At 40.8% G+C, this 17,136-nt stretch overlaps 2 pseudogenes; one reads left to right on the top strand and one right to left on the bottom strand.

Annotated features, from left to right (window-relative positions):
- Positions 1 to 2,889: 2,889 nt before the first annotated feature.
- On the bottom strand, positions 2,890 to 4,531 carry LOC143642036 (KH domain-containing RNA-binding protein QKI-like; annotated as a pseudogene).
- A 387-nt stretch (positions 4,532 to 4,918) lies between these two features.
- On the top strand, positions 4,919 to 13,082 carry LOC143399397 (chondroitin sulfate synthase 1 pseudogene; annotated as a pseudogene).
- Positions 13,083 to 17,136: the final 4,054 nt, after the last annotated feature.

Genomic DNA, 17,136 nt, shown 5'->3' with positions numbered 1-17,136 from the left:
GTCTTCAGAAATATTGAGTTGTTGCCTGATGTATGAGACATAAACAATCTGGCTCTGTTCTATAAAACACTGAGCAGCTGGGTTCTTCTGCCTTTGCTGGCTCTGAGCATGCATGAATTTACCCTTCCTTTCCTAGGTCAAGATTACACAATTGGAAAGTAGTTCCCATAACATGAATTGTTTCCAGGGGCCCTCTCCTGGTTTAAAATGTGGGCTCAATGCAGCAAAAGTGATAAAGCAGTTTAGGAAGAGGAAATTTGTGTGTGGAAAAAAGTTGAGGGAGAGGAGAGGTCAAAATCACATGTTCTCTATTATTTAAGTTTCTTTGTTGCACTTTATGCAATCCATCAGAAGAAATAGAGCACTGAAGTGGCCCCAGTTACATGTGACCATGGCCATGCAAGAGGAGGTGCAATTTGATTAAAATCAGTGCATAGAGCTGTCTGAGGATAGGGCTAAAGAGGGTAGGGCTGGAGGAGCAGGGTCCTTGCTCCACCCTGTGTCATCACAGGGGCTGCTCCTCAGGTCCCAGATGTGTGCTACTCAGCCTTTACACCCAAATGTCCTAGAGAACCCTTCCCATTGCCTCATGTTCACTCTCTAGGGGAGCAGCCTCAGAAGGTTCTGAAGGTGAATCTTCATGAGAATTTGCTGCTGAGGACATTCATAGAGATTCTCTGCCCACAGATAACAGCCTCAGCTGAAGGCAACATACTTGCCTCAGTGCTCCCTGCCCAGAGCCCAAGATCAGGGCCCAATTCATCTTGCATTTCCTGAGAACAATTGTGGTTCTGGACACTCTCTGTGGCCAGCAACTCATCCAAAGTGACATTTTTTTCCCTGTTTCTGTGTTATAGACTCCGTAAAACACCTGGGAGAGAAGTAATTTTGGCCTCGGGACACGGGAGAGATGACACCTGTAGTGTGCAGCACCTGGAATTAGCCAGCAAGACTTAGGGAAGGAGTTGTTTTTATGGTTCCAAAGACATAACAGTCTATTATGTGTAGAATTTACAGATTTATGTATTCTTTGTTTATTAATTTTAATATTAGTACTTCTTGTTAAATTTTTAAATAAAATTATATTTCCTTGGTAAGAGTTGCTTTTTCAACTCATTCTGTAAAATAAAACACATTAAAAAGAAGTAGATGTTCCTGAGGTAGATCTCAATGAATTACAAAGTAGTTACCCTGGTGACCCCCATCACCATCAGTACTATCCTCTCATACCCCTAAGTTTGCTTTTTAGGTTGTTTTTTAGGTTGGTATTATAATATTCACTAAATTAACAATGTGGGTGAATAGGTACAATAAAGAAATGAATAATTAAATTTCAAGGTAAGTAAAATCCCAACAAAATTTCATAAGTGTTCAATTAATTGATCCATTTATTAGCTAACTAAATATCAAGTCAAGACACCCAATATAAGAAAGGACTGGGAAACAATTGGCAATTTTCATTTATAAAAATTGTGGTTTTACATTTTTGAATCCTTTTCTCAAGAATAATTTTTGTTATAAGATATCACATACATATAAAACAAGTTGGAAACATACATTATAAACTTGTACCAATGGTGATAAATTCATTAAATGACATGTATCTCATTGGAAATAGTTTGGTTTCCATATAGAGAGAGCATGAAAACTACTAAGATAATAATAAAGTCTAGACAAAATATATATATCTGCTGTACAAACATATGGGCATCACTCCAATCTAACCATGCTAAAATTACATAGTATTGTAAAAATATGTCTTAAAACTGTATACTTTAATAAGAAATAGTTCAATAAAGAATGATAATACAGGGACTGTGGTTGTAGCTAAGTGGTAGAGTGCTTACCTCACATGTGTGAGGCCATGGGTTTGATCCTAAGCACCACATATAATAAATAATATAAAGGCATTGTGTCCATCTACAACTAAAAGGTTTTTTAAAAAAGAATGATGGGCTGGGGATATAGCTCAATGGTAGAGCACTCACCTAGCCTAAGTGAGGCACTGGGTTCGATTCTCAGCACCACATATAAATAATAAAATAAATGTCCATTGACAACTAAACAAATATGTAAGAGAAAAAGAATGGTAGTACTGAGAACCAAGGCATTCAGATTTCAAAATTCATGCTTCTTTTTCATTGATCCAATATTTTGTCAACTAAGATTTCAAAATTTGTTCAGAGCCAACATTAGTCATACATGTTACTCATCTAGTATTTCATGAATTTTCTTTCCCCATTGAAGACCTTTGATAAATGTCCAAAATATTCGGTTAAATATATATGAAATGAAGCTGAAAGAATTTATAGTTTCATTTTTCACTGTCACCTCAAGTGTTTGAGTATTACATGTTATTCAACTAAAACAACACAATTAATATCATAATGGCACAGCCTGTATTGTAAATAAATTAAAACAACAGCATGTGTAACATGAAGTCAGAACAGTGGCACATTAAATGAATATGTAATTTAATCTTGGGATAAGAAATTGAAAGATGATCAGTACTGTGGGATGATTTGGGACATAATGCTTTACTCTACTGTTCAATACAGGTTCTAGAACCCCTTTCACCTACACATGGATGGAGTTGGGGGACAGAAAGCTGAGCTGGAAGACAACATTTTATTTGTCTTTTTTTTCACCTAGATTGTAAGATGAATGAACAGACAAGTCCCTCAGCCTGCTGCACTGACCACAGACAAGCAAAAGCAATAACCATTTAAGTGATCAGCAGGCAGGCACGGTCAGGTCATTACTGGGCAAAGAGTTCAGAGAACAGAAGTTCATAGGTTAGTTGCCAGTGTCAGCTCCACCTTCAGTCATAATCCTTTGGAAAGGATGGACACACATACTGTGCCTTCGAATTTTAGTAGCCACTGCACCTCACACACCATTGGGTTCAATAGAGTACTCGAGAACTGAAGTGGCTGGTGCCAACATGTAAGATATTTGTACGGTGTGCAGATCAACCCAGCCTCTGGCCCTGGAGGGACAATCACAGCATTAGTGTGAGGAGTTCCTTTTGGCAGGACAGAGGTTGGTATTTGTCTGATCAAAGGCATCCTTTTGCAATCCTTTTATTTTTTGTACCAACATTTAGGGTCAGCTGGAGAAGAGTACTCAGGGTCACTTCACAGAGAAAAGAAACAGCCCCAGTTATGATCCTTGGAGCAGCCTGGGCTGCTGCCAAAAGAGAAAAGGCAAGGTCTGGTGATTTAATGTGGGCACCTCTGCAGGTGTCATTCAGAATCAGAAGTTTCATCAACTACATCTTCTTCAGTTTTCCCAATACAGTGACACATCATGGATGTACCTTGTTCTCAAATTTTTATTAAGGATGGATAAAACAAACATTCTATAATTTTAACTCAGTTTGAACATTTTTCCCTTTCTGCTGCAGGTACCAGTATTTGCCTCAATTCTTCAATGGCCCTCTATAGTTTACTTTGCTCTATCCTGAGCACTTTCCACAGTGATTAGTACATCTAAATCTTCATGTATATACTCCCAATTCAGTTTGCTCTATTTTGTTCCTCCTTCTCTTTAACTTTGAGACTTTGCCTCAGGCCATTGTTTTACCTCCCGTTTCTGCCTCAAGCTCTTTAGCTGTAAATCCTCTGGTGCCAAAGATCCTACTAAGAAAATTAAAATCTAAATATTTAAATTTTTAAAATTTGTTTACACAAATAGAGCACAGCTTTTCATTTCTTTGGTTGTAGATGATGCAGAGTCACTCCATTCATTAAATCATACCATACAAAGGGTAGTAATGTCTTTCTCATTCCACCATCTCATCCCCACACACCCTCCCCTCCACCTCCTCTCCTCTGCTCAATCCAAAATGTCCCATTCTTCTCTTGACTCTCCTTCAGAATGTTATAGACCTGATCCACTTATCAGAAAAAAATATTTGGCCTTTGGCTTTCTGGGATTGACTTATTCTGTTCCATGATATTCCCAACTCTCTCCACTTATCTGACAATGCTATAATTTCATTCTTCTTTAAGGCTGAGTAATATTCCATTCTGGAAATGTACTACAGTTTGTTTATACATTCAAATGTTGAAGGGCATCAGGATTGTTTCCATGGTTTAGCTACTGTGAATTCAGCTGCTATGAACAGTGATATCACTGCATCACTAGGGTGTGATTTTAAGTCTTTGGTGTATACATCTAAGAGTGGGAATGCTGTGTAAAATAGTGATTCCATTAAAAGTTTTCTAAGGAATCTCCAATCTGCTTTCCAAAGTGGTCACACCATTTTGGAGTCGCTAAAATCAGAATATTCTCCTACAGACACATTTAGTTTCTCTCATAACTGAACAATAGGCCCCAAATAATCAGAAAATTTTGCAATCCTCTTATTTTTGTACCGACATTTAATGTGTGTGCATGACTTTATGTACTCTGCTAATTCCTTTCTCTGGAGCTGCTGAAGGTGGTTGAAGATCCCTCAGAATTTAGACAGGATGCTCAAGAGCTGCTTGTCCTTCACCAACTGCATCAGGTTATCTGGGATTACCATTTCCCCTGACCATATTCCAGTCTCCACAGACCACATTACCCTATGCCTTGGTATTAGTGCCAGAAAGAAGGTATGGGTGGGGGTAACTCTGAGAACTGTCTGCTGAGGACCCAGTGTACCTCTCTGCACTGGCTCCTGCTCTAGGCACAGAGCTGAGGACCACGGAGGCTTCTATATGAGCTACAGTGAATGTTGATGAATGTGTATGTATTCCAGTGTGAGGAGACACTGTGACATGCCACAGTGGTTCTGGTCCCCAGCTGTATGGACAAACATATCCTCTCTATATATGCTAATAGAGGACTTGGTGATAGGAGACAAAATCTGCTATTTAGGGAAAGACCCCTAGGAGATTCCTAATGCAGACCATGGCATTTGGGAACTGTCATGTCACCTGTTGTAGAGAATTATACGCCTTTTGAAGAACAGCTCATGGTGCAAAGCCTGTTGCTGGTAGGTACAAAATAACACCAGTCATCACTTGAATATGAAGCCAGAACTGTGTAATTTGCCAGTGAGAAGGTCAAGGAGGCTTAGCATCATGGATAATTTGCATCTGGGAAGGAGCAAGAGCAGGGCTCCCTCCCAGTACTCTGCATGGGCATATGGTAAAGGCCCCATGTTTCCGACTTTCCAGCACCAGACACTATCCCAGGAGTTCCATGTGTATGTCCTATGGGAGGAGGTGAGGCTTTGGGTAAAAGGTGAGCGTGACACTGCTGCTACCTGTTGACTCTGGTCCAAAAATGTCTAATAAAACCATGAAAGCTGATTATGCAAAGTCTCCTAACCACATTAAATTACAGAAGCATGCATAATTATTTTAATAATGTTATATAACCCACTATAGTAAAGAAGTATCATTTCCACAAAGATAAGATGAACACTTATTTGTGATATAATGTATATACTTTTTCTCATGTCATTTCTTTAAAAAAGGTTTTATATATTTATATTACATGTCAATTTGGACAGTAAAATTTTCTCAGAAATGTTTGATCTTTTTCTATTTTCTCATTTACATTTTTAAGGTAGATTTACTTAACCAAATAACTGAAGCCGGATTGGTAATTTTCTAACCACTGAGTTGTTAACAGAAATAATATTCATCCTTTGATATTTGAAGCCAGATATGTAAATGTGATTTGTGTTTATTAGAATAAATTCAACTTTGAAGAAATTGGATGTTTGTTTCAAAACTACTCTTTGACCAACTATCTTATGAAAGTCCATAATTTAAGTAGTATACTAATATAACACTTCTAAATCTATATAGTATAATTGTTTAAAATTTGTATTTCTTATTTTTAGATGTACATGACAGTAGAGTGATTTTGGATATATATATATATATATATATATATATATATATATATATATATATGGAATATAATTTATCATTCTTGTGGTTTTACATGATTCAGAGTTACACTGGTAGTGTATTCATATAGAGAGACAGAAGTTATATAAATAATCTAATTTGGGAGTATAAAAAAGCAGTCCTTTCACTGTTCAATGTTACAAGCTTCTTCTATTTTCACATTTATTTTCACAGAAATGCAGTTGATTTTAAGTGACTGTTTTCATCATCACGGTTTTACTATAAAGAAAATAAACTCTCTGTTTGCAAAGTCATGAAGGTATTTTGATGCCAGGTCATAATCACCAAAGAGTGACCTGAGAAGGAAATGATCCTGATGATGAGGTGGATCTTAATTCAATTTGTGTATCTCAGGTGGTTTCCTTCCCTATAAACACGTTTTCCCAAACAGCTCATGAACAAAAAGTCCAGCTTTCATGAAGAGAGAGTATTCATGTGGTCATGACAACATATTTCCACTCACAGAGGTGACCTGCCTATAGCCAGGTGGCAACAGCAGAACCCAACCCTGAGTTCTAATATGAGGTTATTTCCTATGGGAAGAGGCCAGGTACCTCAGAGCAGATTGATGACACTAGAACTTTCATCATGGCAGACTGACATTAGTTCTCAGTGAAACATGCATTTACCCTTGAGGGAGCTTGTTTTCCTTGCCTGCAGTGCTTCTGCCAAAACTGTTATCCATGTACTTAGTGAACACCTTAACCACCCTGGTGATATTCAACATGGGTCTTCTGAACACAATGCTTATGTCACAGCCAATAAAGGACAGTAATCAAGCCATATTCCTGCCATTACTACTCTTACATTTCCCCAACATTCTAAAACACCAGGTCTGACAAAAAGGTTGACTGGCTTTTGAGGAGCCAAAGATGAATCTTGGTGAGTGGTTACACCCATATCCAATACATAATGATGTTTGTGGCATATGCAGAATTCCTGAAGCTGGAATTAGGGCCTGGGACTGGGAATGACTCCACACACTAGTGACTCACTAGCACAATGTTGTACAAGCCATGGAGGCTAGAAGTGAATCCCTGCAATCTTGTGACTCATGCCTGCATATGTGTATCTGTTAGGCCACTACATAGAGAGGAGGGGTCAGGTTGTTTACATGTCCTTGGATTCACCTCCAGCATGGTTCTGATGCTTCAACTGTTTCATAACCCAGAATAACTAGGACATATGGCTCAATTTTCATTATAAAAATGCAAGGAATGAGTGGTACTAGATGGAGCATCAGGATATTTACCATGGAATTTATTAGCCTAGATCAGCTTTCTGAGTATAGAATGGCCTTCCTAGTTTATGACTAGTTAGGTATGTTGTTGCTGTGATCAAAATCTGACAAGAAAAAATGAAAGGAGGAATTTTCTTTTTTGTCTCAGGATTTGAGATTTGTCAGTTCATACATGGCCATCTCAATTGCTGTTTTTAAACTGAGGCAGAATATCATGGCTGAATGACATAGAGAAGAAAAGCATCTTGAATCATGACAATCAGGAAGCAGGGAGACCTCTGTCTCCCAGAGAAACCAGGAACAAAATAGAAACCCCAAAGTCTCATCTCCAGACAACCTCATTCAGCCACAGTCTGCCTGCATATAGTTACCATCTATATCATTGGAGTTAACCACTGATTAGTTTACAACTCACAACCTTTTCATTTTTTCCTCTCAAGATTCTTGCATTGCCTTCCCCATGATATTTATGGCACACCCTATATCCAAACCCTAAGAGTCCCTGAGTGCCTTTGTGGGACATCTTTCTTCATTGATTTCTCTCCTCAAATGCACAGCACAGCCGGGCTTTCTGAGACCACTCTCGCTTCATCTCTAGATTTTGGAGGTAAGTGTGTGTTTGGTCAACATGGAAGTTATGAATCCTCTGGGCATCTTATTAATAGGAAGCCACTCAAAATAGCTATGGGGACAAAAGAAGAGACTGAGGAGTTGGAGGTTCAGCATTCAATTTTCTTCAAGCTGCTTTGGGCAAAATATCACCATTGACTTCCCTGACCACTGGTTACAGTCACTTTCCAGGTTTTGAATCCTTTGCCACTTTTCCAATTCTTCTGAGCTGTTTTTTTTTGTGTCTAGTTCTGATGGGCTGCTGCCCTTTCATATTCCTGTCCAAAGGCAGGGCAGCTCCCTGATGACAAGTGACTCAGCATAAGGTCACCATAGACCCTCACATTCCTCATGGTCCTATTAGTATCTCCCACATGGACTTTGGTTTCATCTTTGGCATTTAATTTAATATTTCTGTTCTTGTTTACATGCTTTTATGTATTTCACGTGTTATACATTGTTTACTTAATCAACTGACTACATTTATGGATTTACCACCAATTTTAGTCTCAAACATTGTGTTTGACACATCTCATTCTGCAATGTACAATAAGTGGCCACATTTATTCTTATTTTTTTAATCTTCCATGCTTTATGTGACATGTAAAAAAGCACTACAATCCAGTCCTGACAGACAAAACACATTAAGGTACCTTATTTTCTGTGAAGTTCATCAGTATCACAGTTTCCATGGCTGAGCTTTAAAAAATGAATTCTCAAGTATTCCTCAAGCAGAGAGGATCCTGCCTCTGAACTAAGGTGAATTCCAGGTTTAGGGCTATGAACTGAGGCAGATGAGAGTTAGTGTCAATCTGAGATTCTCCTCAGGGAGCCTGTCCATTTTTCATGCAGGGAGAAGTGACCAAGTGCCCCCTTCCCTCATGCAAGACCACATAGGAAATTCTTCCTGAGAAAGGTATGCATGGCTGGAGGTGGGAGGAAATGCCAGAGAAGACTGTACAGGCAACTTTGGAAGACCCTAGGATAGAGAAGCCTTACCATGGATGACTTCTGGACAGTGATAAAAAGTCCCCTGAGATTAGCAGGAGGCACATGTAGTCATGCTGGGAGAAGGAAATAGACCCGAGGAGCCGCATATTCTCACACTGTGCTCCCTCCTACAGCATCTGAAGCTTAGTATGTTCTCCCTTACAAAATTCAACCAGTGTGGTCTGCCATGCTTACACATACAATCAGCCTCCTTCAGTGCATTTCCCTGGTGAGGTCTTCTTTGTCCCTTGGCTATTTCCAGTGTCCTGGGGGTGATCCTGTGTTAGTCTGACCCTCAGAATATCACTGCAATGTCACTGCAACCCCAGACACAGATTAAAAACTCTTGATGTCCATTCAGGGACTACAGTTGGACTCCTCCTTTTCACCCCAAGGCTGGCCTCACTCCTGAACTCTGTGCAACCAAAGCTTCTCTCCTGGATTCCTCTGAATGCCCTTCCACTGACACTTGCTGGTTGAGGATTCACAGAGTGGAAGCCCCTCTCCTGAGGACCCCAAATCTTCTGTCCCTGGAGAGCCTATTGTCAGTATGTCTAGCCTCACTCTGTGCCAGTTGTGCCAAAATGTACCCTGTCCTGTGTCTCTGATTGGTGGCATTGACAGTGCATGGGAAGTCATGGCAGGTCACGTTCATGTTAACAGGTGCCTTGTTTCTGTTAGAAGAGAATCTGCCAAACCCAAGCCTATCTCCCCACATGCAATAGTGTACAGAAATTGTGTGAAAGTTTGTGTGGATGCAGGCTTCTTAGGTATTGAGAAACCAAGACTCATGTGTTCCATTTAATGTCATCACAGATAATGACAGACTTCTGCCAATGTGCTGATTTCTACATATATTTTACCCCTTTTTTTTAGGTTCCTCACTGCTCCACTAGCAGCTTCCATTGTGATTTGTTTATTTTCCCCCATCATACCACTTTTGTTACCTTTCATGTCCTTTTATTAATTTTTGAAATTTATTTTTATAGTGGTTTCTATGTGCTTTACATCAATACCAACATAGTTTGCAATGATACTGCCTGAGTTGTATTGTCATGTTCCCTCTCCTCCCACCCTCATGTATTCCTTCTTGTTTATGATGCTGTTGTCATAAGTATGATGTGCATACTGGCATTCTTGTGTTCATTTCCATTATTGATTCAAACTATGAACTTTATTTCTCCTGTCTTTAATTCACATGGTAATATGTTAGAAACTAAATTACAAAACTATATCATTGTTAGGATTTATGATCAGCTATGTAAGTACCTTTAGCAGAGATATTAATTCTTCAGGTTCTCAAGTTCCCATTTCTTACCCTTCTTAAGTTTTAGGATTCCCCTCAGTATTGCATGCTGGGCAGGACTACCAGAACCCCAAATGAGCTCTGTAACTCTCCCATTTGTGGTTGTCAGCTCTTTTTCACTGTGACCATTATACCTGACAGGAAAAAGTTAGAGAAGGGCACATTAATTTTTGGCTGGTGGCTTCACAGGTCTCCATGAGCTTCTGAGTCTATCACAAAAACAGCATGGTAGAAGGGCATGGTGGAATATGTAGAAGAATAAAACTAGACCATTATTTCTCACATTGCATAAAAATCAACTGAAAATATATCAAAGAGAAATGGTGAGCCATGTCTGAGCATGTGAAACAGCAGCAGCAGTCTAGGCCACAAGGAGAACAGGTGTGGAGCCTGCCTGGGTGCCATCAGGGCAGGACAAGATCTCTGAGCAGGTGCCATTGCCATTGCCTTTGCACTGCCCCCACACTTCCATGGAAAAGGAAGAATAGTCATGGCGGTGTTGCTCAGGAGATGCAGCTTGCATGAACAGGGCATGTTCTACTCTTAAAGGAGCAGGTCACTGTGGTGTGTGGGCAGGTATGCGTAATGAATCTTCAGCACCAGGCCTGCTGTCAGCTCTGCAGCCGCCATGGGCATGGCTGGCCCTAGTCACCCGCTGAGCATCTGGGACCAGGCCTTCTGTCATGAGGGCAAGCTGGTCTCTGCCACTGGAAGCTGTGGTGGTGGGCTCCTGAACATAGGTGATGGGAGCGGCCCTGCAGGCAGATTGGCATGGGCATGGCTCCAGGCAAGTTGGCGAGCCTAGCTCTGCTTGTTGCCTCAGATCTGGCTCCTGCTGGGCTTTGTGCTGGCCTCACAGGCTTGTTCTTCTCTGTGCTTCAGAGCTACAACCAGTGAGACCCGTGGGTCAGTTGTGACATAGCAGACTGGAGGACTTTGGGCACAGCAAAAGGACCCAGGCCTGCAGGGCACAGGAAGATGTCTGTGAGGCACAAGGCTTTTCCCAGTTGGTGGCCTCATATGACAGGAACCTCCTCTTTGTGGGAGTAATGACCACCCAGAAATACTTCAGACTCCTGCTGTGTCCACCTTCAGAACATGACCTAAGACAATTCTTGGGATAGTGGAGTTTTTCTCTACTGAGGGTTCAGACACATCTGTACCAATTCCAGAAGTGTCACTGTGGGGTGTGGATGGCACTTGCCCACCCCAGAAGACTTTTATGATGCTTAAGTATATGCATGAGCACCACTTAGACAGTGATCTGGAAGCAGATGATGATCTTTATATCAAAGGAGATTATCTGAAGAGATTTCTGAGGAGCTTGAATATCAGTGAGCCCCTGTTTCTCAGGCAGACAGGACTGAGCTCTACAGAAGTGTTTTGGGTCTTGTGAGATGCATCAGCTTTTTCTTAAAATGAGAATTCTGAAAAGAACAAGAAGGGGTACATCTGAGAACTCCATTACAGTAAGATTCTCCAAGCTATCACATTTAACCTGAACAAAAACCAAAGCTACCAGCATAAACTGCATAGCTACATTCTCAGTCAACAAATTGCAGAGCAGCATCATCACACAATACAGTTCCAATGAGAAATCATCCTAATGAGCAAATACAGCAACACCGAGATGCATAAAGAGGACCAACATCTGGGAATCCTTGCTTCCTTCCTGAGGTTTCAGTCCTGCCATCAAGAGGAAATTCTGCAATGGGAATTTCTGACTGGGTAGAATTTATATTTGGCTGTGGAGAGTTAGCAAACCTGCACCCCCCCCCCCAAAAAAAAAGAATGAACTCAGCCTAGATGGAAGCCTTGGGTGACATCTTCATGTAGGTTGTGGAAATGATCAAGGCCACCACCAAGACCTAGGAATGCATCATGGATAAGTAGATCCTGTGTGGCTATCATCTTGTGGTGAATCCCATGTATGGGGCAGAGTACATTCTGAACCTGCTCCTTCTACACAGGAAGTATAAAGGCAAGAAGATGTCAGTTCCAGTGAGGAGGCATGCAGACCTATAGCAGATTTTCAGCAAGATCCAGTTTGTGGAGCATTAGGAACTAGACACTCAGGAGCTGGCCAACAGAATCAACCAGAAGTCTGAAAACCTATTCTTCCTCTCTAGTTCCTTGAAAAAGCTTCTTCCTTTCCAGTTCCCTGGATCCAAGAACAAATGCAAAGAGACCAAAGATTAAAATGTCATATACTGGATATTTTGACATGTTTATGAGGTTTCTGGGAAACTTGAGGAAGACATGTCCCACCCCAAATCAGAACACCAAAGTGGTTGTACTACATTTTAATTCTGACTCCAACCCTGATAAGGCTAAACTAGTAGAAAAGATGAGAGATTATAGCAGTAAGTACCCTAAAAGTGATATGAAGATTTTGCCTGTGTCTGTAGAATTTTCAATTGTTCTGGCCCTCAGGGTGGGATGTTCTCAATTATTAACAAATCTTTGCACTTCTTCTGTGAAATTGACTGCTGTTTACCATGGAACTCCCGCAACAGTGTTGAGCAAATACAGTTTGGGGCCAACAAACACATTCCCCAATCATCTTTAGACAGTGTGATTGAAACATTATTTATGGTGAGAAAGTTACCATGGAAAACCATTTTTCCTTTTACTCAATAAAAGAAAAAACCTGGCTTCTAAAGAAGCTGTGTTTTTGACATTACTGGTACTTAAAGGGATATCTTGTCCAAGTGGGTGGCAATTTCCATTCTCATCTGGGGATGAAGGATCTGGAAATCTTCAGCAATGTTCTCCAAGCAGGTTTGAAGATGTTCAGAAGCCAGGATGTAGGAATAGTGCACGTCCAGCACCCTGTCTTTCATGAACCCTAATCTGGATTCCCAAAGAATACAAAATGTGTTTGTGGTCCAAAGCATCATCACATGATTCCATGCAGCAATCAGCTGAAATGTGACTGGAGAAAAGTAATCCAAGTTACAGTCAAAGCAGCCAGTCAACTCCACTGGCCAAAACATTTTTAATTATCTATTTAAAAAAATTTTAGTTAGATCAGCTATTAAAGTCCATGCAAGGATACAATTTCTAAGTGATTTTCTTACATAAGACTCCTTTAATATTCAGCTTTGTGAACAAAATTGTGATTAGTGTTTGCCTTTGGATACGTATTCCTTTGAACATTATGTAGCAGAAATGTTTTGGATGATTTGAAATGTCTTGGATGAAAAAAAAAATCTCTTGAATGCCTTCCAGGTCCCTTCTCTACAGTCCTATGACAAAAAAATGAACATTCTCATGAAGTATTACTGTAACAAAAAGATACAAAACACTGTAACAGTCTGTTTTTTTTTTAATATTGCTCAGTTTTGTCTCTTTTTACAAGTTGTTTTAAAGTCATCTCAAGTTCTAGTGCAGGAAGTTGAGCAGCAAGTGCATGCAACTGATGTTGCGGTCTGGTCTTATGGCAGTGTTGAGATGGTGAAACCTTTAAGATCTGAGGATTGTGGAAGGTCTTCAGTCATAGATGGTGTACCCTTCAAGGGGAAAATGGAGTCCTCATTTCTCTCTCTCTCTTCCTCTTTTCCTTACCTGCCTTGAGGTGGGATGATCCTCTCTACCGCGTGCTACCCAACATGATCTACATCCTTACTTCAGGGCCAAAGTGATGGAGTCAACTAATCATGGACCAAAACATCCATACCTGAGAGGCATAAAAGACCTTTTATCCATTTAAGTTGATTATTTCTGGTGTTTGTTAGAATGATGGAAGGCTAACACTGCAGGAATGCAGAACCAGAGTTTTATCCCTGCATCTCTCTTCCTATAACCACCTGTGCAGCCTTCCACTGAATGTCCAGTCTCCTTTGCTGGTCAATATTGGACTGTTCATGTCAGGTTCCATTCTACACATTAGATGGAGAGATTAAAGTTAAAGAATTAAAATTTTCTCCAAAAAACACCATCCAGTTTCAGGCTAGCTTCATCCCAGGTGTTTTAAAAGGTCTGGTCCTTCCAGATCTTGGCTGTTATTGGTCAAGTCCAAGGACACAGATTTTATACAAAGCTGCTTTGTGTCTTAGGCAAGAAAAACTCCCTCTCTGTACTTCCACTAAGTCATCAATAGAAGGAACTCGAATATCCTTGCCAGGTTGGTGAGACTGTGATACCATATTCTACTAGGAGATAAGAGTGTCTCCTAATTCCTGGGGAGAGCTGAGGTAGGGGATACTCTCCTACCTAAATATTACCAGAGGAGGCAGGGTTCTTAAGGGGACTTGGATCTACAGAGCTAGCCCCTACCTGAGAATTCTGAGGCTCAGAACCATTGTTATGTCCCCAGAATAATACCATCATCCTCTGTCTCAGAATCCCCAATTCCCCACTCTGCAGTGAGACAATCACAAGAAATGAGAAGAATCATTGGGGCTGAAAGGGAGCAGGAAGTTGAGGACACCTGGGCCTGGGAAAGATGCATGTCCTATAGCCACAGGGAGAGTCTCTGAGGCGTGTGAGTAGAAATGAGGCGGCAGGAGGCTAGGACAAGTACTTCTGACAAGGGAACAACTGGAAAAGCATATCTACCCCTTTTCACCAGGAGAGACAATCCAGGCTCCAGAGACACTGATAAAAGGGCTAGATAGACCCATACTCCTATGTCAGTGCCAGAATTCAGCTCTCATTTTATGTCAGTTTGGAGCAGGGGAGGGTGTGAGCATCTAGAGCTGCAGCTGCAACAGCTGGGGAGATCCCCTGTCCAGCCCCCTAAGGATTTCCCAGGATCAGGCCAGACCTATGCTTTTGAATTTTTGAGTGTGGCCATGTTAGGATGTGGTCTCTGGTGAGACATCTGCTGCAGGTGCATGAGCTGATTGGGGGAGGGCAGGTGAGGCTGGGGGAAGTATAGCTGGGGATGCTATGTTTAGGTACAATTTAATTTATTCTCCCTCAGACTTGGGACAGTCCCTGGGGGAAACCACAGCTTCTGGGTCCTGAGTAGTGAGATAGCCATGCCCATATAGGGGTGCTATGGATGGAACAGCTGTAGCCCAGACTCCTAGGATGGAACCTGTCACCAGTTCCCAGCATGTGAGGAGTCCAAGGCCTGAGGTAGTAGTGAGGCATGCACCCCAACAGGAGAGAAGCTGAACTGGCTCAGGGACCTCCCAGGGCTTGTCCCTTGAGCCATGCAGGACATCTTTTACACCACCTTGTTCATCTACAAGTTCAGTGACATGTGGGGTTTATTAGCACCAGTCTTGGCCCTCAGAAAAGGAGAAAACAACATTGTGCCATGGGAAGATTCAGCCTGGAGATCCTTGAAATCTGATCTGATGAGTTAAGAAAAATCATTCAGCTATGATTACCAACCTTCATTTTATCTCTTTCTTTCTTCTCTTTATGATCATTATTGATAATTGTGAAGGTTCTGAGACTTTACCTAATTTGCAAGCTAAAATGCAAGCTTGCCACAGTTTCACAGATGCTGCAGAACACAAAAGACTCCTAGATCAGAGACAAAGAACATATTGCCACTCACAGAATAGCAGGTTCCCCAAAGCAGCACTTTCTTTCACTGTTTCCACAAAGCCATGCAAAGAAGGTCAGGTGACATTTGTGAACAAGATTTGAGCACCCCAAATATTTTATTTTGAAGAACAAGCCTACCTGTTCTCTGTTCCAAAGGGAAACTCTCTACCTTCTAAAGTTGCTCACTGTACAAATATCCTTGAAAACACAGTCCAGAATAAAGTTGTTCAACACTTGGGCTTAAGAGACATGAAGAAATGCAGGGCTCCATGAATATTTTTTCCTGACACTCATGATCTATACTCACAATGGGAAATTACATTTCCATTACTACATCCCTTGATATTGCTAGACTGATTTTCACCAAACTTAGTGGGAATTTTGAGGAGTTTATACTTCAAAACAAGCAACTCTTGAAAGAGGTCTTTTGGAAAATTTACCTTGGTTGCTTGTAGGAGGACCCTTTAATAATTGCTAAAACAAAACAAGACAAATTCCCACAGCACTGCATTTCTGAACTTGAAGGGATGCATTTAAGTTCTTATGGTATAACAAGGTAATTATGGTTGACAACAATTCATTGTATATTTAAAAGTAGCTAATAGAGAGGATTTTGACAGTTTCCCACACAAGAAATGATAAATGTTTGAGTCAATGCATTTGCCAATGCCCCTGACCTACATTTTAAATATATATATAAATATAAATTCACATATTTAAACCCATAAACATGTATACATATTATGTATTAATTAACACTAAATTTAACCCATAAATGTGTATAGATATCATGTATTAATTAACACTTTATTTTTTTCTTCTGGCAGAAAAAGCAATAGGAAAACAAAAGTACTGATCCCCACTTCAGTCCTATGAGTGGCAGAGCAGGGAGTTTTCATCAGGAGGTAAAATCCAAACTCCTAAGGATCTCAAACATTTGTACACTAGTCTTCAGGGCATCAGAGTACAGAGATGTGAAGGAGCCCAAATGGCACCAGTGCACAAGTAAGGCAGAAGAAAACTCTATTCAATCAGGATCAGATTGGGCCCATGTTTAACTGAGCAGATATCATAGAATGGACTCAGAACTTTGAGTTTTCCCATGCACTGAGCAGCCTGACACCATCTGGAGAACAGTGTCATCATCAACAAAGAATGTCCTGGTGCCATTCAAAGTCCAGGCTTCAAAATCCAACTCTAGCAACTCTAGCCTACTTCTTGGCCCTGTGGCATCACAAAAGTAGGGCAACTTCCTGAGCATCGACTTCCTCATCTTCAAATAGGGGAGGGTTAAAGTGTGTAAAGCACTCAGCCAGTCACTATTACCATTAAATTATGAAAAATATACCTTTCCCTCAATGCACCCCAACTCTAAGCCTGTGCCCATCCCCCTCCTCCTCCTCCATCACTGCCTAACAGAACTCAAAGTTTGACTCGGCAGGGAGCCAGGCACAAGTCTTCCAGGTGGACCAAAGACTGGAAATGCAAGGGACAAGCTCATTTCTAGTTTCTAGCTTATCTTTCACCCCACTTACAGAACAAATTTGTACCCTACATTCATCTTCTCTGGGTCT

Source organism: Callospermophilus lateralis, chromosome 1 (assembly GCF_048772815.1).
Source record: "Callospermophilus lateralis isolate mCalLat2 chromosome 1, mCalLat2.hap1, whole genome shotgun sequence".
Taxonomy (NCBI): domain Eukaryota; kingdom Metazoa; phylum Chordata; class Mammalia; order Rodentia; family Sciuridae; genus Callospermophilus; species Callospermophilus lateralis.
Note: the sequence above shows the minus strand (reverse complement) of the source record. Positions and strands in the feature narration are given on the sequence as shown.